General features: G+C 40.6%; 1 protein-coding gene across 5 annotated transcripts in view; it reads right to left on the bottom strand.

Annotated features, from left to right (window-relative positions):
- The window catches only part of CYRIA (CYFIP related Rac1 interactor A), a 58,753-nt gene that overhangs the window by 25,682 nt on the left and 6,824 nt on the right, over positions 1 to 26,247 (bottom strand). For all 5 annotated transcript variants that reach the window (XM_075414870.1, XM_075414864.1, XM_075414868.1 and 2 more), the window contains exons 2-3: positions 16,223 to 16,273; positions 14,323 to 14,391 (exon numbers count right to left, since the gene is read on the bottom strand). The gene's annotated coding sequence lies outside the window, so the exon portion shown is untranslated. The remainder of the gene's footprint in view (positions 1 to 14,322; positions 14,392 to 16,222; positions 16,274 to 26,247) is intronic.

A 26,247-nucleotide genomic window follows, 5' to 3' on the forward strand; every position in this document is an offset into this window, starting at 1 on the left:
CTTGGGGCTAGAGGTGGGGTTATCGAGACCTCAAAACAGGATGACAGCAGCTCTGTCATTCTGCACAGGTGTTTGTCTAAACTATTCTTACAGCTCTTCAAAAATCTCTCTAAGCTCACTCATGATAGTTCATGTTCTATTATACCCAACCAGTCTCACTGCCCTTCTCTGCAATCTCTCCAAGGGGTCCAAATTCCAGTGGGTTACTCAACTCTAGGTACAGCGTTCCAAACGCATCCAAGTATGGTGCCAAATATAATGAGGAATCGTGTCTTGCAAAAAACTATTCTTCACACACCCCTCAAATATTATTTGCAGTTTTATTCTACCCATTGCTTTGCTTTCTGCATTTCGGCAATTCGTTAGTGCTGCTTCTATACAGTATCTTGTATTTTATCCCCATCAAACTCCACAGTAGAGGTTTTTTTTTCCCATCATCTCACCAATTTTCTTATATTTAAGAATATTTTCATGGATATGGTAGTACCATTACCTTCAGTTGTTTTAGTGGTAAACATTTAAGTTTTATAAACTGTAGTTGCATTAATGAAAATAAATCTAACAACTGATGTTTAATAGCATCAGCTGTGCAAACAGATGTTAGTTTTGAAAAGTGGTATTATTCCCCTATGGACTTTATTTTTGGAATCAGACTGTAGTGTTATTTTAAGAAAAAAAAAAAGTAAAAATAGTCACACATTTGTGTTTGAGATGCTAGTTGCAAAAAAAACCTGAAGATACTTCACAGTGAAGTGCCTACAGTATCCCCTAGCAGGGCACAGGTAAGGGAAAACCACGCCCAAGTTCTTTTCAGAGGCCAAGCTATATTCATTTCCCAGAAGAAATCAAATTATCCCCAATGCTAACCTCTAAATATTGTATTTATAAGATTTTCATAACATAAGTAACATACTCACATAACAAGATGCACCAAGAATCAATCTACACACAAGCACAGAAAAACCAGTGCCACACATTCCTTACACAGGTGAAGCATAAACAGACAAAAAAACCATTCCAACAAAACTCAAACGCAAAAGATGCAAAGAAGTGAAAAGTGGAATAAGAGAAGAAAGTTGCTCCAGGTGAAAGTAACTCAAGATAAAAGAATCATTCCTGCTTTGAACAATTATTTTATTATAATTCCTAGGTAAGCAACACTTCAAGCCAAGAGCTTTTGCTGTTAACTGATATGCAGATTGCAGGACACAATTAAAACCTACAAAAAAGGTAAGCCAAGTTAAAGGGAGTTAATAAATGGTTTATAGTGACAAACAAATTTTTCACTAATCATAAAATGTTAAAAGAGCTGGCCAAGAATATTCATACTCATAGCCCCCAGGATGAAAGAGCTTGGCTCATGGTTTCACTAAAATCAAAAGGTAAAAAGGATTACCTCAGATGAACTTATAACTTGTTCAAGGGGGGGATTTTTCTGTATGCCAACCTTCACACCTCAACATACTTTGAACAAAACTCCAATATATTTTCGAAGTGCAAATGCCAGAAGAACCATCAAGAAAGGATGAAAACCACACAACCAAAATACCTGGATTCTGATTCACAGGTCATAATACAGGGGGGGAAAGGGGGGTACAATGGAAGCCAGTTAAGTACTTAGAATAAAATTGTATTTGAAATTTAGAAAACACTGTTGCACTTTGATCCTTCCACCTGAGTGTACAGAAACTACAGTCCTAGTTTGAACATGGCATTGCATGCACAGATGCTTCTACACAAAACAGGGACACAATTTCCCCATACACAATAAATGGAGCCTCTATCAATTGAAGCTGCTCGGTAAGCAAAGCAGGATACTAGTGCTTACCAAACCGGTACACAGGAGAGAGATGCCTTTAACAGAAACAGAACAGGTTTGGGTAGTTCAAGTGTTTCTTCCTTCAAAACAAAACCACTTCATTTTTTTCCAGGTGGAGTCTGACTTAGTTGTTCCGAACTTCAGCAAGGGCAAGTGCAGGGTCCTGCACCTGGGGAGGAACAACCTCATGCACCAGCACAGGCTGGGGACTGATCTGCTGGAAAGCAACTCTGTGGAGAGAGATCTGGGAGTGCTGGTGGATGACACGTTGACCATGAGCCAGCAGTGTGCCCTGATTGCCAAGAAGGCCAGTGGCATCCTGGGGTGCATTAAGAAGAGTGTGGCCACCAGGCCGAGGGAGGTTCTCCTCCCCCTCTCTGCCTCATCTGGAGTACTGAGTCCAGTTCTGGGCTCCCCACTTCAAGAAAGATGAAGAGCTACTGGAGAGAGTCCAGCGGAGGGCTACAAAGACGATTAGCAGACGGCAGCATCCCTCCTACAAGGAAAGGCTGAGTGAGCTCGTTTTGTTTAGCCTGAAGAAGAGAAGGCTGAGAGGGGACCTTAGAAATACCTACAAATATCTGAAGGGTGGGTGTCAAGAGGATGGGGCCAGACTCTTTTCAGTGGTGCCCAGTGACAACACAAGAGGCAATGGGCACAAACTGAAGCACAGGAAGTTCCGTCTGAACATGAGGAAGAACTTCTTCCCTCTGAGGGTGACGGAGCACTGGAACAGGCTGCCCAGGGAAGTTGTGGATTCTCCTTCTCTGGAGATATTCGAAACCCACCTAGACAAGGTCCTGTGCAGCCTGCTCTAGGTGACCCTGCTTCGGCAGGGGGGCTGGACTAGATGGTCTGCAGAGGTCCGTTCCAATCCCTACCATTCTGTGACTCTGTGAAACTCTTGTAAGAGAAGAGCAGCCACATCACCATGCTCCTCTTAAAGTTTCTTTGTTTTCTCTCACCCGAATCATAGCAAAAACGGAAATACACCATCTTAAACACATTCAGTTTTGCAAATCTAAGGATTTGGGCATTTGAAAAAGTATCTGGTTTCAACATTTGTGAATATAATCAGTGAAAAATCTATTCTAGATCATATACATTTTTAGATACATAATCAGAAACAGGACTTTCAGGTGAAAAATCAGAAACAGAAAAAAATGTTACTGGTCCTTTCTACCTGTTAATGACCGCCAACTATTGAGCCTTCTGACTATGCCACACAGAATATTTTGTGCTATACTCACAGAAAATCCAATGCAAGTTTCTGAAAAAACAAGACGAAAACCATCATATTCTAGTTCTCTATGCAACTATGGTAAAGACTCCTTAGAGTGACTTTATTTTCACGTTATTTCTTGTGCCAGTTGATAATGGTTGAATAAGTCTTTGCATGTTAACTTTGTTCTTTATCTATTTTACTTCTCTTTTTAATACCTAAATGCCAAAAGAGTATATCTAATCTCAGTCAAGCCAGACATAAATCCTACAGCGACTGGATTTCCTTTTGGTATTTGCTAGTGATCTGATCTGAATGTGTCAGTATGTAGGACGCAATGCATTTCACTGGCTAAATTCGTATTCATGGTTTGGAGGATAATAATCTGTAAGATATGGATCTGAAGCAGTCTTTACAAGTATTCTTTCCTGGAAAAGTGGAGAGAAGTCAAACAATATCTTAAAATACTAAGCCAACAATTAATTCTGATCTAACACATTGACATGACTGGAATTAAGATAGCTGTGGCTGACTCTATCAATGGCTCAAGATTTGACGAATTAAAGATGAAATGTGGATCTTTGTAGGGATTAACTTCTATTAGTTTGAAATACTATCATTTGTGTGACAGTGGTCTTACTTAATATTTCATTACACAGAATAAGAAAACTTGCTAACCAATTTGTGTTACAATGCTGTTGATGGAAATAGCACGAGTTCCACTAGGAAAAAAAAAATATTCAAAAAAACACTGTAAATAGACTGGAGGATAGTACATACTCGTTTTTTTAATTTAAAATTTCAGAAAAAGGTAAAAGAAAAATTTCATATCTGTGTCTGGGTGAGAGTAAAGGAGAAACAAACAGGTAGAGAGACCACCTAATCCCAAGAAAGTGGTAAGGACGGTTCTGCTCAACTATGGAGGCACTTGAGTAACAGAACTGGGTAAGAAGCTTCAGGAGATTTAATTAACCATGTATCTGTACAAGCTTCTGTAGCTCATTCATGATAAAAATTCCTTCTAAAACACAGAGAAGTTTGCCAGAGGAATGGCTATTTTAGACTTGTTTGATACTTACGGGAAGAATTAACTGAATATAAGGATGGGAATACAGCAGAAATTAATTAAAAACAGCAGAGGTTACTAAATAAGGGGAACAGCAAACTAAAGGTCATGAATTCAAAAAAACTAGCTTCAGTAATCTCAGGTGTCTGGAGAATAGGTCTCTTTCAAAGTTGATTTAAGGGATAAGGGAGTGTGGCAAACTCAGCAGTTAAGAAAATACACAACAAGCTATTCCAATGGATAAAACAGACCAAATGGAGACTTAGACATCAATATGCCTCTATGAGCATATAGAAAAAGTGAAGGAAGTAAAGAAGTTTATAAAGGAAGGAGCTTTGAGAGATGATTAGAGACGAGAAAAAAGAAAATGCTATTTAGTACCATAAAACTGCTGCAACACTGAGAATCTGAAGTAGTAGCTGTCCAGTTTACTGGCAAAAGAGGATGGTATTTTTAAACAGTATCTAGTATCTGTTGTACAGATCTAGTTTGGTTCAATACTTTTAATTACGTGACAGACAAAGAAGAAGAAAATACCTTTTTAAAATATGCACTAAGCTAGAAGGGAATGAAAATATTCTGAAAATGGGATCATAATTCAACATCACTTTGATGAACTGGAGATACCATCCAGACAAAATTCAGTAAATGCAAAGGTAAAACACTACAGGAAAAAAACAAATCAATCCCACAAATGCAGATGGACTGGTAAGCAGAAAGACTGAGGATAAGATATTTAGTCACTATACTGCACTATGAACTAAACATAAAGCAGGTTAGAAAGTTGCTAAGCTCCAGAATTTTTCAAATATTGCTGTCACAGTCAAGTTAAGTGACTAGAGGACCGAACACTGAACAAGGACAGATTTTCCCCAAAACACTAATCTAATCTGTAATTACTCATAAATTCACAGAGTCACAGAATCATAGGTTGAAAAAGACCTCTAAGATCATCAGGTCCAACCATCCACCCAACACCACCGTGCCTGCTAAACCACGTCCGGAAGTGCCATGCCTGCACGTTTTTTGAACACCTCCAGGGATGGTGACTCCACCACCTCCCTGGACAACGTGTTCCAATGCCTGACCGCTCCTTCAGTAAAGAAGTTTTTCCTGATACCCCGTCTGAACCTCCCCTGGCATAACGTGAGGCCATACAGGAAGTTATGAACTGGAGTTACAAGAAAGAGTAAGCTCCAGTAAAACTCCTCCTTTTTCCTTAATTGGCTTTGTGTTCTTTTTTCATTCCTTTCTGTATTATTTTATTAATTTGCATTCTTTCACATTCAATACTCAATTCATTAAGACGTGTAGGGGCAGACTGGGTCCACAGCATTTTTCTCCAAAATAGCCTGCCTTGAAAATTGCACTTAGGTTAACAGATATGCCCTCATCAGCCCTCTTAACCATGTACACACACCTTAGCTTTGCACTGTACCTAACACCTTAAGAAGTGCATTTCCACATAAATCTATTTTCCAATACTGTATTTTCCTCACACAGAACACCAAACAAGCCTTTGTGCCCCAACGCAAGCCGCTAAAAACCATCACAACTTCTTCGGGTGTGTTAATGAGCCTGCCACTCGCCTCAGGTGACAGAGAAGGAAGGAGCTGTGTGGACGGTGCTGAATTCGAGCCACCCTTCTCGTTAAAAGTCAGATTTCTTGTAAGTGGGAATGGAAATTAAAACAGCTCACTGACCCTGCCAGGCTCCGCAGTCATTAACTCAGATCACTGCTGGAAGCCAGTCCGCATTTGGGAACGACACCTCCACAGCGACTCTGCATTCAGAGAGCGGAACTGACGCCCAGCGGTCACTTCATGCCCTGCCCCTCCCTCCTCGCGACAGGCGGCACGCGCCGGCCCCACGCACACGAGCGGCCCGGCCACGCTGCAGCCGGGGGGGGGGGAAGAGGGGGGAAACAGCCGCTTTCCCGCCAGGCAGGCACGTGACTCCCCGAGCGGCCCACAGACATGCGCGCGCCAGGCGCGGCCCGTGCGCGGGCCGGGGGCGCCCCCTGCCGGCGCAGCACGGGGCGGAGCGGCAGAGAACGCGGTGGAGGCGCGGGGACGCGCAGGCCCCCCGCCGCGGCCGGTCCCCCCCCCCTCAGCCGGACTGCGGACGACCGCCCCGCCGCACGGCTGCAGGGGCTGCGGCTCCGGTGCCGGGGGAGGGGGCGGGTTCTCCTTCATCCTGGCTTTTCTAACCGAAGCCAAGCTGATCTAGATAATATTTTAATAACCACATCTCAAAAGAAGTGATGGTATTTAAAAAAAAATCAAAAATTACGCTGCTTTCCCTTTCCTCCCACTGAAACTCCGAATTCAGTTTAAAAGCAACCGTGACCGCCCCTGAAGCGATGAAGCCCGTCATTCCCGCCAGAACGCTGCGCAGGGCGGCCCAGCCCTACAGCAGCCCCTTTAAAAATAATCTACATTTTAAAATTAATAACAACATCATTATTATTAATTTAAAAATGTATAATTTAAAAATATAAAAACGTAGAAAATATTATTAATGACATCATTATGTCATTAATTTACATTTTAACAACAATTTAAAATGCCATTTTTGTTTACGCTTGATTCAAGACGTTTCGATTAGCATTATTTCCTCTGAAGTTAAGCAGCAGACCAAGTTTGCAGCCGAAGCGAGCTGCGCTTCCTTCGGCAGCCTGGGACCAGCGCCGGGACAGGCGGGGTGAGACAGCTCGCTCTGCAGCGCTGCCTGCTATCAAACGCCGAGCCAGGCAGTTGCACCCGGTATTTTCTTCACGCCTCTGCTGAACACTCCTGTTCGAGAGCCAAACCAAGCCTTTTAGAACTGGAAACTATAGGAAAGAGACTATATTTATGTTTAGAGCAAAATTTAAGTTTGGTTTTACATAAAAAGGATCTAAGGGCCTTGATGGTTTCATTTTCAGCTGTAACGAAGTCCTCATTCACACTTCAACAGCAGTGACATAAGTCAAGTGTAAAAGAAACACACCCTACTTTCTAACAAAAATCCAAATTATAAACAACTCTTTAAATAGATCATTTCAAAATATTTTTAGAAATGGCCATGTAACTTGTTAAAAACCTTAAATTGTGCAAAAATTACATATGCACACACACAACTGTACACAGCGTATGTACACACACGCTGAGCTACAAATCAGCGCGTTTAACCAAGAACTGAGAAATAGTTGCTGGTTACAGGCAAAAAAAAAATAAATAGATAAATCAAGATTAAAACTGTAACGCAATAACAGAAATCCAGACGAAAATGATGAAGTTAAGCTCCGCGCTCGCTGACCCAAAGCCACAGGCCCCCGAGTCGCGCTGCGGCAGCACAGGGAGCCAGCCGGAGGCGGAACACCGGCGTGACCGCAGCACTAGCGGGGCCTCACGCCTCGGGTTCCTCTTAGCTCCCGACTTCACGTGGTGTGAGCTCTCTGGAGGATGGGATGGGGCAGAAAAACCCCTCAATTATCCCCAATCGCGTGATGAACAAATGGAAGATAGAAATTTTCCAAAATATTCTGAAAAAATGTGTCTATTCATCACTAATAAAACCATTTTGTAATACAGCACTGAGACGTGGCTAGAAATTGAATTACCTTTTCTTCCTTCTCCTCTGAGCCAATAATTATTTTAGTTGCAGTTTATTCCACTGACTTATTAATGAACCCAGCATAACTCAAAACTTCAGAAAAGTCTGAGAGATTAAGTAAAAAAATGCTCAGTGACTGAAGATTACTGGGATTGATGGGAAGCAATGCAAATTTACCTAGGGGAAAAAATGTTCAAGGAACACAGAAAGACCTCAATCAATATATGTTTCAACAGTGGAAAAAACCTTTTCCATAAAAAAGCCTTGAAATTGCAGAGGACAGTATTCTTTTCTTACAGAATGGCATATTTTTTTTTTTGATACACTGATAAAAATATCTGGAAAAAATATAGATATATACACAATATAAACTCTCTATATATGCCTATATTCACTGGTCTCAGACACAAACTTTGAATTTTTATATCTATAAATTTTGTACCAGATACACCAAGTTATTAATACTACAATCCAAACTGCTTAGCAAGAAAGAGTCTTTAAGAAAAGAATATATTCAAGTAATAATTGTAAATGACAGTGGTGGAATAGACATTTGGCGTCTATCTCGCCTGTCTAATACTCCAAAGCAGAGTTATTTGACGTCTACAAAAGCCCAACTAAAGCTCCCCCTGCTCTCTCTCTGCTCCTCTTCCATTCCATTCTTCAATTCCAGCTCAGAGTTTGCCCAGCCACCAACCTGCCAACCGTAAATGGTAAAACCAAGCATTGCCTAAACACCAGAACTATCACCATACTACCGACTGCATTTCATTAACCTGAAGAGCCAGTGCAAGAGGACCAAGATTCTTGTTGAATCTTTCCAATCAAATTAAATACGCAAGTAAGATCCTTATTTTCCTGTAAGAAGTTTAAAATTCTGTAACAAATGATTCCTACATTTTAATACGCTTCATCTAGAAACTAAACTGGCTATCGTAAACTTCCTAAAATGCGGCTGATACTAAAAGGTTCTTTGAAAATACGCCTGTTCTAGCCAGGAGGAAATCTCCGATGTGAATCAAGGTAGCTCTCTGCCACCTGAAAGGCTTTTGAAAAAAGGCTGCAGTTAAGGCTGTTACCCACTACGTGGCATTATCAACTCAAACACCTAAATTTGACCAAAAAAAAACCAACCAAACACCGTACTACGCTGCATTTTTTCCTCCTACAAACAAACTGACAGAAAGCATTTTCTTTGGATGATTCATTTTATTTAAGTTTGTCAGAAATTTAGGCATCGTTCCAAAAAGTCAAATGCATTACTAAACTAGCATTACCAATTTACTTGTCATACCAAAACATCTGTAAATATTTGGCAAGATATTCGGGTTAGAAATAAAACTATCATGATAGACATATTAAACAAATCAACCAAAATATCGGAGTAATATGAGCTCAAATTAGACACATAAAGGCATAATAAGGTTTTTCAAAAGTAGCAGGGGTTGCAGAAGTGCTGTTGTATTTCCTGCTGTGAAGTGTGGAAGTACCAAAAGTCACACCAGGTGTTTACTTTAAAACACTTTAAAAAAACTGATGCTAGAAGGTATTTAAAAAATTATAACAACTGGGAAAGTAAGAAAATTATTACATTTCTCTAATTGTTTAAGGATTAGTTTTCAAAATGTTACTTAAGGATTAATGACTGTAAATACATTTTTTCTGACAAATTTTTAGTGGGAAAAAAGTATTTAGGAACAGTATAAATACAAGAAAAAAGTATTAGGACAGAACTTTCATTTTAAAGTAGGTTTTTCCCCCCCTATTCCTGTTGTTTGTCCTTGGTCTTTTATCACTGTCAACTTGTACATACATAAACAGCTACTGAAAATAAAGGTGAAAAAAATCAGTATCACTGTATACAAAAGTATGGGAAAATTAAATGAGCAACAATTTCTGTCTCTCTGCCTCTTCAAAGCCTGTATTTTTAGCTTATGCAATGTCCTATGCATGCACTCAAAATTCTGAGTGTAATAGGATCAAGACATCCTTTTTTTAAAGTGATTTTTTTTCCCCTTGCTGGTCACAGAGGAATTGCATTAGGACATAGTCCTTCTTCCCTACATCCGCTTACAACAAACATTTGCTGCAAGTCAGCGACTCCAAAACCAAATTGTTTATAATCAACTCCAAAAGCCATTTAAAAAATTGTTTCTTTGTTCCAGTTGGAAAGAGAGCCGGCCAGATGTGTGGCTGGTGGATCTTGCCCTTCTCTGACCTCTGAGTGTAGGAAGAACTGCAGCTGAGGAAGGAAGTCAGCAAGTTGTGCTAATGAAGGTGAACACTGCAAAAAAAGATGTTTGCAATCTTTCTCATGAAAGGAAAATCTCTTTGACAGAGTTTTTATTAAAAAACAGGTATTACAAGAGCCTTACTTTTTGATATTGGTGAAAAATTAGAGCTTTTGTTTCAGAAGTCAACAGTCTGCAGGTTTTACTACTTTTGAAAAATTCTCCCCTTCAAGAACTTCATGAAGTTTCACTGCTGTAAACTAGCAAGCACCTCATTCATGAGCACCTCCTGGGAGACCATCTTCCTCTGAGGATGCAAAATTCAGGAAAAGTATTTGAATTTTAGGCTCTGAGTCACAGTCTACTGCTACAGACCAAAAGAAGGGCTAAAGCTGAATTCCAGAGTGAGAGTGCGCTCGCTTCTTTGGAAAACACATTTGGCCAACAACGCCAGGCTACAAACTACGGTTTCCTTTCTTCATGCTTCTCCTAGAAACACATTTATGTGTTGTATCTGTAAAACACCTGGCAATGAATTAATAGTAATCTGTGTTGAAAACTTCATTACATGGTACTCCTCACAACGGCGCAGAACGCGCCTGTACAAGATATTCTGCGACCATGAAAAAAAACAATCTCTTGAAGACTGCACAGTAACAGATGGGAAACATTACCATCTTGTTTCTGAACCTTGCGTTATTTTCTAAAAAACATCTAAAATGCATTCCGAAGTTCTACAACCACACTGACCCTCATTTTATCATAGTAGCTGAAAAGTCAGTACAAGTTGTCATGGCCTGAGGTGATAACAAAGGACACGTTTGCGTGTAAGGTACAAATTCACTGCAGACATTTAGCTTCAGATATTAATTCTGACACCTGAGCATCAATCCAGACTCCTTACGCAGTTAGTGAAGCTTCCCAAATGCACTCTAGGCATCCAACTTAATTGTCTGAATTACGTTAAATATTTGATGTTGCTCTCCCTGCACTGCTGATTTCATCTTAGTAACTCACACTAGTTTTGGTAGAAAATGATGCCTAATTCTTGTCAACCAGTCACAATTTTAAGAATGTGTTTACCATCCAAAGACCTGAATAATATCATCATAGTTGACCTTTCAACTTATGTTTACTTTCGTGTTATTTAATTAAGAAACTTTCCTATGTATTCTCAGAAAACAGGGAACTGAAAATGAAAACTAATTTACTGTCTTCCCACCCCACATTCTCCTGCCTCCTAAGGTCACTTAAAAACCAACACTAATACATCACCATACACATGCACACGTACACACGAAACCATTTCTGCCAACAGTGATACAAATATTTAATCTGATAAGAAAATTCAAATTCTGCAGAATTAAAACAATGTTTCATGTCACACTTTTCAAAACAGTTGTAAGGGATACCAGTCATTTTAAAAACAGCCTAAGAGATCCTATCTCTCTTGGCACTAACAGAAATGAAAAGTCTTATCACGTAAGACTTTCAGCACAGCTCAAACAGCTGACAGCTATGAGCACAAAGAATTGCTGCTTCTGCATTAGTATTTAGAAATTATTAATGGCTTGTCACAGTCATATTAAGATTTCATTTTCAGAACCTTTTCTTTTATAAAAAAATTGTTTAGATGCTTCTACAGTCCATATTTTGTCATAGTCTTCTGAAAGAGTCAATCTTTAAAGCCATTAAAGGCATATTAAGGGGCATCATTTTGAAAAAAAAAATTGTCATAGTATCTGTTAAAGGTCTCTAATAGCCAACAGTTAGGACTTCAAAAATACATGAGGTAAAAAATTACCAAAAAGTTTTCCTACCAGTTGTAGTTCTTATCAGTTCATTATTTCCTACTGATGGAATTAATAGAAACAGTGAACTATACTCTAATAATATTAACTTTCTATGGACTAAACTTAAAAGAATGCATAATTTAGCAAATCTCTATTTCCTCATCTCGCACTGCTTGTTTCTCATCATTTCCTGGTTCTTCTGACATGTTAGAGTGTTTGTCTCCATTCCTACCATTTTTGCTTTTATTCTTCCTTCTCACTCTACTTGTCCTGTCTCTCAGACCTCCCTTCAGCTCGTCTCAGTCCCCCCCACTAGACCGGACAACCTCATCCAGAGCGCTCATTTCAGAGACCCTCTCCAGCTCAGAAAGATCGTCCTTCATTTAAAAAGCAGAACGAGCCTTACACTTGAGTTGAAATGCTATCTTTATAAAATTTCATAGGTGTGTTATAAACATAATTCCTATTTTAAATTCCATACAACTGTAACAAAACAGAAGGCTGGAACACCTTTAAAGGAAAAAATAAACTATAAAAATAAAATACACAAAGCAACTTCACTAGTTGAATATACAGTCCTTACAAGTATCACATCACTAGTTTACAAGGTAGAGAAGAATAATTTCCAACACTGCAGAAATTGTCAAAGCTACGATTATAGTCTTTAACCTTAATAAGTCCACCCCTCACATCCACCTCCTCCCTCGGACCTGGGTTTGCTCACCCATCCAGTGAAACGAAATGGGATTCATAGAATCATTAAGGTTGGAAAAGATCTCTAAGATCATCAAGTCTAACCATCAATCCCAACACCACCATGTCTGCTAAACCATGTCCTGAAGTGCCCTAGCTACACGTGTTTTTGAACACCTCCAGGGATGGTGACTCCACCACTTCCCTGGGCAGCCTATTCTTTCAGTAAAGAAATTTCTCCTAATATCCAATCTGAACCTCCCCTGATGCAACTTGAGGCCACTTCCTCTCATCCTATCGCTAGTTACTTGGGAGAAGAGACCAACACCCACCTCACTACAACCTCCTTTCAGGTAGTTATAGGGAGCAATAAGGTCTCCCCTCAGCCTCCTCCAGACTAAGGAAGCCCAGCTCCCTCAGATGGTCCTCACAATACTTGTTCTCCAGACCCTTCACAAGCTCGTTGCCCTTCTCTGGACACACTCAAGCACCTCAATGTCCTTCTTGTAGCAAGGGGCCCAAAACTGAACACAGTACTCCAGGTGCGGCCACACCAGTGCCAAGTACAGGGGCAAACGCTGCTATCCTTCAAGTACGCTGGTTCCACATTCACTAGAATCTTTTGTGGCCTTAAATTAATGAATCTCTACACCTTCCAAACTCCTCTGCAGGTAGCTTTATTTTTTTTTAACAAGCATCCAACATGATTAGCAAAATCCTTTAATTTCATAGGCTGCTACTCAGATCCCTGGGTTCGCTGGGGTACTGCAAGCCGGCCTGACAGAAAGCCAGTCAGGCTGCCACCACGTCGGACTTGTTTTCACCTGCAACAGCTTGAAGTTTTGGTGGTCATTTGCCCACAGCATCGCTTGTTGGATGCCTCTGATGGCAGCTGAATTAATGACAGCATGCCCTGTTAACTAAATTAGAGCTAACTTAGAGAGTCCTCTCCATCCTTGATGGTTTCCACCGCTCCAAGAAACCACCGGATGAAAGCTACCATCGTGCACAGCCTTACTTCCCACAATAAAGTAACATATTATTCCCTTTCAGATTTGAAGTGCTACATGCTGCAACCACCCAGCTCAGCAGTCCAGGACGGGCTGGCAAACAGCTGCGTGTTTGGGCCAGAACCAGCAGAACCTGCGGCTCGTGGCCTGGGAGCATGGGCGCAGTGCTGACCACATCTTGGCCGCATGTGATGTGTGACACAGATCTCCCTTCTGCGGCCTGTCATCTGCGTGGTAAACACGAGCAGCCAAATTGGCACGACCTCTGGTATTTCACTATGAGGAAGAAGAGAATCTTCAGTGACAACTACTCTTGGAATCACATCTACAGATCGGAATCTTCCAGCTCTTCTCTATCACCCTCTGCTTCCTCCTCAGACACTGCAGTCTGCAGCTTGCTGCAAGCACTGGCACTGATTTCCTCCTGTCGACACCAGTACTAGTCTGAGTCCACGGTGAGCTGATCCAGAGGTCTAAACTGACAGAAAATCAATCCTCCAAGAAGCCGTTGCAATCCTGTAGATTTTCAGCAGCAAATTCCCTAAACCAGCACCATCTTAGATGAGTACGGGTGTTGATGCAAGACAAAGGGCACACAGAACTGAACCACCACTCTGAATGGCAACAAGATAATCAAACAAGTACACACTCGATCATAAAATTAAATCGCGTGGATAAGACCATGCAGAGTTGCTGGTGTGGTTTCTCTCAGGGAATATAAAACTTTAGGACAACTGAACTGTTGAGATCTCAAATAACACTGGACTCATTTAACAAAGACACAAACACTCCGCACAAAGTCAAGTCCAGCATATTGCATTCTTTAGCTTTCTCACAAGTAATGTATAAAAGAAAGCGGGTACTTAACACAAACACTCGGTTATGTCTTACCTAGAAGTACGGCGGTTCCAATTTACATTCAAAAATCCCAAGAGGTGATGTTAAACATTCAACGTCCGTCTGTCACAAAAAAAACATTCAAGATTACACTTGGGATCACTGTGCTTTTCGCCCTCTCAATTTGCAGATGAAATTTTCTAGCTTAAATAGGAAATATACCAGATTATACCCTTGGAAAATTGAAATTATTCTAAAACTGAAATCCAGAACTTCCAACAGCTTTTAAAGTAATACCATTCAAAAATGCTGCTGGGTTGAAATTATCAGGTACTTAAACTGAATTTTTATCCCATATAATTCTGCAGAACAGGTTCAATTTAATTTGGATTTTTATAACGAGCTGTTGCCAAGACTGGTACAGAGAGGAAAACAATGTTCACTGGTACTGATATGCATTATACTATGAATTAAAAGAAATAATCATGAAATAACGAAAATGCAAACCCATTTCCAAAATGCTTAGCAATTTATTATAATGGCTACATTTATTTAAAACAATATTTACACTGAAAGAGGTCTGGGTAAAGCAGTTCTATGTTCAGAAATTAATTTTCCAATCTTTTGAAACTATCGAAATGAAGAATGTAATTTAAATGCCTAGCTGATCACTTCATTCTGCAAGTGCTGGGGCAAAGGATGAAAGAAAAACACGGGGACCAGGTATGAAGGCATAAGGATCTATATGGACAGCTGTTCTTCAGGTCTGGCCGTTTATCAACTCACTATATAAAAGAACTTAGAGAGATGCACGTTTGCACCCAGAACAAAGGTGAAGACAACTTAAGAAAAAGAAATCAGCTGCAGAAAAGCCTGGAAGTGAACATTTCTGTTTCAACCATAACCTCAACGCTGCTAGTGTAACTCCACAAACAATCTTCTTCCCAAATATTCTGGTTCACTATCCTCATGACTACGGAAAAACAGAGGTCAAGTCATCCAGTCCATAAATGGGGTGAATTAAGTTTTGGCTCTGAAAAACCCGTGGTTGCATTTCTGCAGCTATATTTACAAAGATATGACTAAAACCTGGTTCTAACTATGGATTTTTATTCCTTTAACTTCGAAATAGTAAGAGTGTTTGATCACTGCCTAAAGAGGAATTATCTCTTGAAACTCGGGGGTGGTGCAGTGAAGATCTTTTCTTTTTCTTCTAAAAATACGTTCCTAACTGCAAATCTTAACAATTAATTATAAAAGCAGATTAAATTAAATTAGAATGTAACACTAATTTCTCAAGTAAAGCACCCACATAGGGAACTAATTAGGAATAACTCCTCTGTGTAAACAAACCTTTGTACCAATTAACAGCTGGTCAAGTCAGGGAACTCCCTTTCTCTAGGGGAAAAAAGTCTATTTTCAGCATTGCTTTATTTTGCTGCTGGCTGCAAATTCTCTCCAATTCTGCAGCAACAGAGGGTGTTTAGAACTTATATTTCAGAGACTTTGATGAGAATCTGGTGAAGATTTGGGGAAAAAAAAAGCAATAGAAGGCCTAAAAATAAAATATAAATAAAAAAAAAATCACAGAATTAGGACTTCAAAACAGATGAGAACAAATCCCGTTCTCTGCCTAGGCCAACTGTGTCCCAAGGGTTTACACAGACCAGAACAATAACAGTGAAATGATTCAAAACAAACAGTGGAGTAAATGAATAAAGTACATGGGAAGAAAAATTATCAGTAGTTGTTCTATAATAAAAAAGGCAAACTAATAAAAACCTCAAGGCAAGAATATTATGCCCAGATAGCATTCTGAAAGCCTCAGTTAGGTGCAACAGTAAAACAACATAAGAGGATGCCATTCAAGGGAGGCTGAGTACTCATTTATCATTTATGATGTTTGAAGACAGCTGTTCTGTGCAAGGCAGAAGGTACCGGCTTTGACTCTTACCTTGTCACAGATGATCCAGAGACTTCCCAATAATTAGACAGAGGCTGCAATCTGTGGATTTTAAAATTTAAGAGAATTTTTATTAATGAAACCATTTTAATTACTATGTAAAAATCTGAGAAGTTACTTAAATGCCTTGAAAACATATTAATTACCCTTTTGTTTTTTTTAAAGCAATGAGTACTGCTGCAACTATCTTCTGTGCATTACGCCCAGAGCAAAAGGTGATTTAATCCCATAGTGCAGCACGTAAGGATAGTGAACTACCGTTACCGTATTTAGGACGCTCAGTTAAGTCTGGAGAGTGATGCAGCTTACATGGGAAAGAAGCCGGGAAGGAGGCATCAGAGAACGTGCAAAGCAGGAACACCTCAGGACAGGGACAGGAATGGAAGTACCTCACAGAACCCAGAAAACCACCATTTCCTACAGAGCGGTGATGTAGTAAGAGACAATTCTGACCTTCCAGCCCTACTGGGTTGCAAAAAACAGTTCTAGATACCATCGTTTCCTACAGCATTTACTGGTTGAAGATTTATGAAAAGCTGACCCCCTCCCTCTTGACTGGCACAGGCTGCCCAGAGAAGCTGTGACTGCCCCCTCCCTGGCAGTGTTCAAAGCCAGGCTGGATGGGGCTCTGAGCAGCCTGGTCTAGTGGAAGGTGTCCCTGCCCATGGCAGGGGGGTTGGAACTGGATGGTCTTTACAGTCCCTTCCAACCCAAACCAGTCTATGAGTCTATGGCCCAACAACAATAAAAATGACAAGTCTGAAGGACTCGGGAATGCCAGCACTGATTAAATGAGCATCCATGAGAAAGTTTCGAAGAGGGCATCCCACTTACTGGGCCATGTTAACTCTCAGGCTGCAATGCATTTACGTATATTCCAAGCCTCATGTAATTGAGATTAACTGGAAAGAGTGGTTAAGCAACAAGAGAGCAAGATTCATGTTAAACAGAAACCAAAGCAGATTTACTACCAAGAATGAGAGAAAGTGAAGGTGGTAGAACAGAACGGATGAAAGTGAGGAGAAAGAATCACAGGTGGGGAGACTGGAAAGAACAGAAATGAAAACAGTGCACGTAAAGAAAGAGGACTGTGAAGTTCAGATCCTTGTCAAAAGTAAAAAAGGTGGAATTTAGCTTTGAAAGGGCAAGTCTAGCACAGACTATTCTGACATAAATCAACTGGCTTTGGAGGAATGTCATGACATGAAAAAAGACCCTAAGTCAGTTTGATAAAGGGGAGGAAAGCATTTGTTAGCTAAATACCTTAAATAAATTAATCAACTAAAAATCTTATACCAAAGCAGGTACCTGCAGAACTGTATTTATTTGAGCCATGATTTGATCCACTGAGATCCACTCCAGGAGGAGTTCATCAATGTGAAAAGATCAGTTTTTAGTCACTGAAGCCACAGGCAACAAATTCACAACTCATATCACAAGAAAGAAAGTAAAAAGACCTTAGTAAGGGATAAAAGGTGCTAAATTTCCGCTTCTTTATGGAAGCATTAAATGCAAATAGGACTACAAAGATCATAATTCGAGAGTGAACAAGTACTACACTCCTTTCAAATGCAGAGGACATATCTTAGCAAATTCGACAGAAATATTTGAACAGAAATGTTTTCCAGGAAAATTAATTAACTACAGAACAAGACTTACAAGTTTAATTATAGTAAAAAATTGCCGGAAACCTTTAAACCAATTGCAAGTGGGACAGAAAAACAATCCAGGCTAAAACTCTATGGAATACAAATAAAAGATTGCTATAAGAAATGAAAGAGCAAGTTGTGAAGTAGATGCAAGAACAGAAGATAAAATATATTTGATAGAAACTTTAGAATTTGTATATTGAAAAACAAGACAATTGGATTGTTTTAAAAAACCGTATGTTCATCAGAGCACATAAGCCTAGTGAGGCTAATTAAAAATCTTGAGATTTAACATAGACCAAAAGAAAAGTAAACAAGAATGTTCTTGAATTATATTCATAATTTCCATATTTTTGTTAGGCTGGTTTGTTCTGTTACATAACTTGGCTTATTTGGAGAAAATTAACAGTGCTGGCAACAACCAGCTCTCATACAACAGGTGCAAAACATACTCCTAAGAAGCTTACAGACCGTGGCTGGGAAACAGACTACAGCACATTTACTTTGGAAGTAGAAACACATTTTTATACAGAAAACCAAAATTTTGGAAATTAAAAAAACCAGGAACTATCAAGGAGTAGCTCCTGTTAAACTGAATCATGAAACTACAAAAAACTTTGCAACTTACACAGAATAGCTACCCTAAGCACAACTTCAGTAGTAATTAGCACTGAATTAGATTTTTAACAAAATACACATTACATTCTGAAAGTCGGCCTTTTAGCCTTTTTTAATATTTATCCCAGATATCCAAATTTCTTTCAGACTAAAACAAAATCAAACTAAAATAGTCTCAAATGAGGTGTAAAACCAGTGTCAGTCCAATTCACAGTGTTAATACGATGAAAGGGTATGAAATGAGCATTAAAAAAAGACTATGAACCCATGCGAGGAAGCACTTCTTGTTCCGCAAGCAATAACAGCGTGGAACGGGCTGCAAGGCAGGTTCATCGAGGGAAGACATTTGGGCTGAGAGAGATGCTGTCCAGTGGGAAAGAAGTGCCACGGGAGAGAAAGAGGATGAGCTACTCTGACTGAAAGAGCTTCAAATTTCCAGTTTGGGGACTTTAAAAAGGAATACTCCTTTAAAAGTGGAGATAAACAGCCAAAGATTGATATCACTCGTCCACATGAAAGCCGGGGGGGAATGAAGAGGGACAACACTTTAACATGTTTATGAAATCACTAAATATCAAGATACTCCTTACAACACTGGCCTAAACACGGGGTGAAGAAACATGCTTGTGACCAACCACTCTTCTCCTCAGGAGAATTCACAAGTCAGGGAGAAAAGAAAATGATCACTGCTTAAACACCAGCATGATAACAATGGACAGAAATAAATAGACACTCTGGAAAACTTAGCGAAAACCTTAATGCTGCTTTAAGGGAAGGTTGTCAACAATGAGGCACACCATCACATATTAATGTGGAAGAGAGAATTCTCTTTTACTGTTTTGGTAACATCCAGTAAGTCAATTTTTCCCTAGTTAAAATGCATTTATACAATGAAACACAGAAGTCGGTTCGGTACCCTCGGACCTGCTGGGAGTAAAGCTTATTATCCACCCAGGGATTTCAGCAGTGGTGGTCCACAAGCAATTTGACTTCAGGCAAAACACAGCTGCTACTTTGAAAGTTTCCTGCTGTGTAAGAAATAATTAAGGTTGTATGATCAGTATTCAACAAAGCATAAACAGCAAAGATGCTATATTCATTCTACTTGCAAATAAAGCATTACATGAAAGTTGCATTACAGAATGGACTATGTAATACTGGAGTTCAAAGGCACAACAGAAGAGTTAAATAAGATGAAGTGTGTGTCAGAGGCCAGACTCTGAATCCTAACTATGCAACTGCAATATTATTTCACATTTTAGAAGTCCTTTACTCAAAAAGAAGAAAGAACATGTTCCAAAATTAAGTTACAAATCTGTATTTTGATTTAAGATATAGAAAGAAAAAGGGGCAGCACCAGAACACACTTACCACTGTATGTACTGAAAAAGCACAGGCTCATCAAAGATTGTACTACCGAGCTGGTACTATTCAAATATTATGCAGAAAGATGCCAGAGATGTTGATGGTAATACAGGTAATTCAGGGCAGTTCATCCTTAGAGCATCCTGACTGGAGAGAGCTACTGGAGAGAGTCTAGCAGAGGGCTACAAGGATGGTGAGGGGACTGGAGCATCTCTCCTCCGAGGAGAGGCTGAGGGAGCTGGGCTTGTTCAGCCTGAACAAGAGAAGGCTGCAAGGGGACCTAATATGTGCTTACAAATATCTAAAGGGTGGGTGTCAGGAGGATGGGGCCAAGCTCTTTTCAGTAGTGCCCAGCGACAGGACAAGGGGCAATGGGCACAAACTGAAGCATGGGAAGTTCGTCTGAACATGAGGAAGAATTTCCTCACTCTGAAGGTGACGGAGCACTGGAAGAGGCTGCCCAGGGAGGTTGTGGATTCTCGTTCTCTGGAGATATTCAAGACCCGCCTGGACAAGGTCCTGTGTAGCCTGCTGTAGGTGATCCTGCTTCGGCAGGAGGGTTGGACTAGATGACCCACAGAGGTCCCTTCCAACCCCTACCATTCTGTGATTCTCATGTGAGTTTTGATTCTCTCCCTAGGCAACTCTCAAACCACAAACTGTAGCAGGAATTCCCGGCCCAGGAACGGCACTCGCCCATCACTGCCCGCACAGCAACCAGGAGCTCAGCTTCTGATCGCCAGACCACTTCCAGGTGGACAGGTATGTGGCCAGTTCACCAGGCAGCCTACACCACCCCAACAGCTATTCCTCATAGAATCAGAGAATCATAGAACAGTTGGGGTTGGAAGGGACCTTCACAGGGCATCTAGTCCAACCCCCCCCCCCCTACAGAAGAGAGGTGGTGAGACAGATGGGAGTGCTCCACGGACTAGGGTCAGCCCGTAAGTTGTCTGTAGGACCAGACTGTTAAGTCATTAGGATGCTAATAGCTTTAACATTGCTACAAAGAAAAACACACACACACACACACGCACACCCCCTGTCCTACAGTTTTTGCTAAGTACAAAGTTAGACTTGCACCTCCCTGACAGGAGGCAATCAGACAGAAGTGGGCTGAAACTCTGCTTGACACAGGGGTTCCCCACGGAAAACCCAAAGATCATGCCAGCCCAGGTTTGCATTAGCAGGTTGCTACTGCTCCTTCAGTTAACAGAAGGCAAAGCTTAGGACAGGGATAAATTTTAGACTGCTGCCAGGATATGCATCCTCTGGTTGAGGACACTGTAGGTGCCATCTGCTTACATTTAATTTATTCATTTTGATTTAAAAAGCCAGGCCATAATTCCTCATAAATATCTTAAAAAAAACAACCCATAAAACTACCACTTTCAAAATGGTTAATCACACCTCTGCATTTCCTGAGGCTTTTCTTATAAAAGCAATACAAAACTCAATTATTCTATGACTTTAAATTGCTCTGGATTATTTTTCCAGCTTTCCAGACACAGCTTCTCACTTCCAGGTTTGACAGAGGTTTTTTTCCTACTGTTCTGAACACCCACAGAGAATCCTGCCGTTGCCTTCCCAAAGAAGCTGCTGAATCCCAGCTTCCTGGAAAGCAGGACCTGCGGCCGCATAGATGTCAGGAAATAAAACAGACCAGGGCACAGAGCCACACTCTGGGCTTGGAACCAGTAAGCATGGTACAGGTCGTCACTGTACAACTAAAATCCCATCCCTCCAAAACAGCCTGGCCAGATCTCAACAGTGTTTTGGAAATGGTCCACCGTCTCTCCTAACCCCAGAACTATGCTTGGGCATTATCTGGGAGAGTGTTAGTTGGCACAGGACAAAACTGTGTCACGCACAGTACTAAAAATGTAACAGTACAGTCAGCATGCCACATCCATTCCTTATTTAGTTCCTACTATGAACATGTATCATGACTATAGTACCCAGATGCTTCTGGAGAACATCATTTTTAGAAGTCAATTCCATATGTAGCCAATGCATTTCAGAATTAACAGGTCACCTTTTCCAGGCATTATAGCTTCTGGCTTTAATATCACATCCTCACCTAGGTGGCTGTTGCTTTCAAATCATGAGAACAGAACCAAATAAACACGTAACAGTTGAGCCTTTGCATTTCTACATGTATTTTATGCAGCACACATGAAAATCTATGCTGTCTAGGTTTTGGACTTTATTAATATGTTCAGACAGACTGAAGGTGAGCATCTGACTTTTTCATTTCAGCAAGCCTGCGTTGCTGCCAGTAGAATATTGGTCCAGACTGTCAGCTGGTACAAAGCGGGCATAGCTCTACTGACAGCATTCCAATGTACAGCAGCTGAGACTGCTTCTCCAAACTCTGCCCACATCAGGGTGGTGGGCAAGGAAGAAATTCAAGCAGTTTACAAGATTAGTGTTTCAGGAACAAATTTGCTGTGTTTTTTCAATAATTCACAAATTTGTTTCTTTCTCCTAAAGCAGAAATCCTAATTTACTTAAAAGATAATCATGTAAACCTGAACCAAAAACATTAACCCTTAATTTGCAGAAAAAGAAGCACAAGCAACAAGTCTTTGTAAACACAAGAGAGGCATATAAAATTTTTCCAAAGGAAAACACAGCTACCCTGGTGTAAAATTTGACATAAATATTATACTCTGCAAGAAACATTGTGTTTAAAACTTTCTATAGATATAAGTGATTATGCAGTGTCACAGGGTACTGACAAATTACATTGACAGTACAAAAACATACACCCCTTTCACAACTGCTTACCTACAGATCATCTCACTACATGCTTCTCCATTTCCAGTTCTGCTTACCTTTAAGTAGTCTTAAAAATGTAATGGTATTGACAAACCTGCATATTATTCTGGAAAACCTTGACCAATCATTTATAACTGTTGGAATACTGGCTGCCAATCTGGTCCAGTGAGGCCACCTAATAGTCCCCCTAATAACCATCTGCTGCAACCTACCATCATCCCAGATGATGAATCCCCACACCTCGATTTACCTGGGAACACATAATCGCAGTCCCTTGAACTACAGGTACACCTTCTGTCTTTCAAAGATTAAAAGATGACATATCTACCCCAACAGTGACATCAACACTCGACTAAAGACTATCACTGCAATTCACCAGAAAACTCATGATCAGATCTTCCAAGAAAAACAATCAAAAACCTACAACACAACAAAAACCCTCCCACATAAGTAATAAATTCATTAAATCCCAGTAATGGTGACACTGCTAGTATGAGACAGACATCTGTTTCTCACAGATCTTGGCCTAAATCCTAGTTCTGATGTGGAAAAAAAATTAATAAACCAGCTTGAAAGAAAATGTGGCTTTAGGTCCCCAATTAGCATGGTCCTTTTGCTGTGTTCCCAGGATACCTACGGTGACAGCAGAAAAGGATGACACTAGCAGATTACACTCATTTTCTCCAGCTCCCTCTGGACTCTTAAATGATTAATTACCCAAGAAAGCAAATGTTTGGGTTGAAGACCGCTACTTTCCACAGTTGTCAAAATAAAAAAAGAATTCCGGTTTCCACACATAGATCCATTCTGCTGTAATTTCTACAACAACGTTGCTGGACTGAGCAAGAAGAGAGACAGCCGATTTACATGCCTCCACGCCAAATCGTTTCACAGCATCAGTGTGTGAAGGGAACGCACAAGACCGACTAGCCCCAAGCTGATCAATAGTATGAATCATTGACTCAGAGATGGCTGTGAGAGCACATGGAGGCCATCAGCAGGCAGCACTGCTGAAGCTGACAGTTTGAGAACGTCCTGGTGCTCGCTGCACGCTCTGATGCCGAAGCAGGAGCCTGTCGAACACCACTTAGCAACCCACAGCAGAAGCTGAGCGGAACTATTTAGAGCTGTTAATTGCCTTCACTCTACGGAGCAAATGTGACCCTCATCAGTGGGAGGGCTATGCTTTTTGTCAGAATATGTCAAAGGAAGTCAGGCGACTCTTGCTTTACTGCAGACTGCAAGTCACTGTAAGGCAGCACAGCAAGTGGGCTCAAGGACCTCCCCAGTCACGGAAAGGCACCGAGATGTCCAGATTTGATTTCTAGGTAAGACTTCCGAGAATCACCCGTTTTCTGAAAAACTGGAGATGAAACTTTTTAAACAGTGCAAAATGAAGCAATATACTGAGGCATGCCTACCTACAGTCACTGGCACAAGATGGGCTAATACCACACACAGTCATTCTTTAACCACCAGCAGGAAAGTGTCTGCAGGTTTGGAGGGCAGTCTAATCCCCGAGAATTGGGATTTTCATCTTCTTTCCAACTCATTTATATCCAGTTTCCCTTCAGAATCTCTCATCCATACAGAAAAAGAAAGGAAAGTTATTAGGAGAATGAAATGTTTTACTTCAATATCACCTGAAGGAAATACTGCCACATACTCTGCTAGTAGTATCACATTAAACACAGAAAGTAGAATGTCTCATACAGAGTACAAGAAACAAAGCTACCTGAATAACCCACCCCCCCGATCCTCGTCTTGTGATTCTCTCTAAAGCGAGTCATATGGCAGCACTTTTCTCCTTTTATGGTCAAAAAAAAGGAGAAAGGAAGCCAGCAGCCCGAGCGGGACTGCGTTGCCACATGAATCGAGCAGCTCAGAGCTGTACTACGACTCGCTCACCCCTGCCTCAGTGCATTAAGAATACATACGCTGAAAAGCATACCATGAATCAACTACCATTTACTTAACGCATATATAATTACATGTCACCAAGTGTTTCACGCTGAACTCGTCACTACAGAATGCATTAAAAACTAAAGGATAGGATGCATGTAATATATTTGCATTTGCTTATCTACCATCTCCTTTCTTTGTGTGAATGTCCTGTTGATAGCATGAGAACCTCTTCTTTGGGCAACAGCTGTAGTGACAGTATGACTCAGCGCAGCAATTAAAATGGTAGTACTTACTGCCGCGTGTATTTCCATACTCTGGTGCCCACCACCCACACCCAGCTCAGTCCACCTTCCTTTTCTTCAGCAGCTCCACAGGACAGAGAAAGTTACCAACGATCTGACTTACTAAATTTGGCTTTTTTTGAGAGAACTGTGCAAATTTCATTAGCTCAACGCTAGGGAAAGGTAAATGACATACAGAATTCCCTACACATCAGGCAAAAAAGGAATAAAATCCTTGTTGTTCTTTTATCAATAGAAACAAATAAATCATTTTTTCTGCCTCAGTAACCGGTATTAGAGTTATAAGCCTAAATCACGAGGACTCCTATGCATAAATAGCTAAAGCATTGAGAAATTATAAAGAAACCCATCTCCACTCCATGCATAGGTTATGGGACCAAGCATTTGTAAGAAGTCTCCCCTTCCACCCAAGTGCAACCCCCAGACACCCACAGGACACCTGCACACCTTCTGCAGGGCCGGGGAACGCACTCGCCAGCCTCGCAGGGACCCGTCGCTGACTCAGAGCCACCTCGCTTTCTCCCAGCTGTTTACGCACGGTCATTCTGAGGTTTAGCTGAATATGGCAGCTCAATATGAGACTGTTTTGTTTGGGAGTGAGCCTGAAAACAACTGAATTCAATTACGTGAGTTATGCTTGCTGGGTCACAGCCCACGCATCAAAGTTAAGACACAGATAAGTATTTCCAGGGTCAGAGTCTCTGTCCCTAAAACCTTTTTTTTTTCCTTTCCTTTTTCTTTTTTCTTAAGGAAGGAAACAGTCTCCCAGGTTATCAGATCATTATCAGGTCAGACCAGATGGCCAAAATAGCAGAGTTCAGTAAGGAGTTTAAAATAATCCCATCATTTTTTGAAGTCTAATATTGTTCTTACACAGAAAATGGTATTTGTTAAACATATATATATATATACACGTATTTGTTATTGTTAAAGATTACCATTTGCTCCTTGGAAGCTTTAAAGGGTTAACAGTGTGTATTTAATTCTCTTAACAAATGTTCTTTCAGTATAAACATGGAATATTTCTTTAAAAAGTAGTATTTTAACCTGTAGGTGTCCCTTTGCCTTATGAATAAATTAGAAGACACTGAGTAACAGCAACCACAAAAGCACAAACCCTTTATTACGACTGTGGTGACTCAGACTGCCAGGGTTTGGCAGCCTACACTGTTCCTCAGCAGCAGAACAAAAGGGGACTTTTTTTTTGGTGGATTTACTTTTAGTTCAGTAAAGGACAACATGATACTGTTGGTGCTACAATGAATCAAAACCTCAGTAAAACAAAGGCAAGAGTAGTCAGACCCCAATCATTTTTTATCTCAAAGTATAAAAAAGGACAGATTATCTGTACTTCTAAGGCCTCTAATGTGTGTGCTCTCACCCTGTCATTTGGGAA

This window comes from Opisthocomus hoazin, chromosome 2, assembly GCF_030867145.1.
Source record: "Opisthocomus hoazin isolate bOpiHoa1 chromosome 2, bOpiHoa1.hap1, whole genome shotgun sequence".
Lineage (NCBI taxonomy): Eukaryota > Metazoa > Chordata > Aves > Opisthocomiformes > Opisthocomidae > Opisthocomus > Opisthocomus hoazin.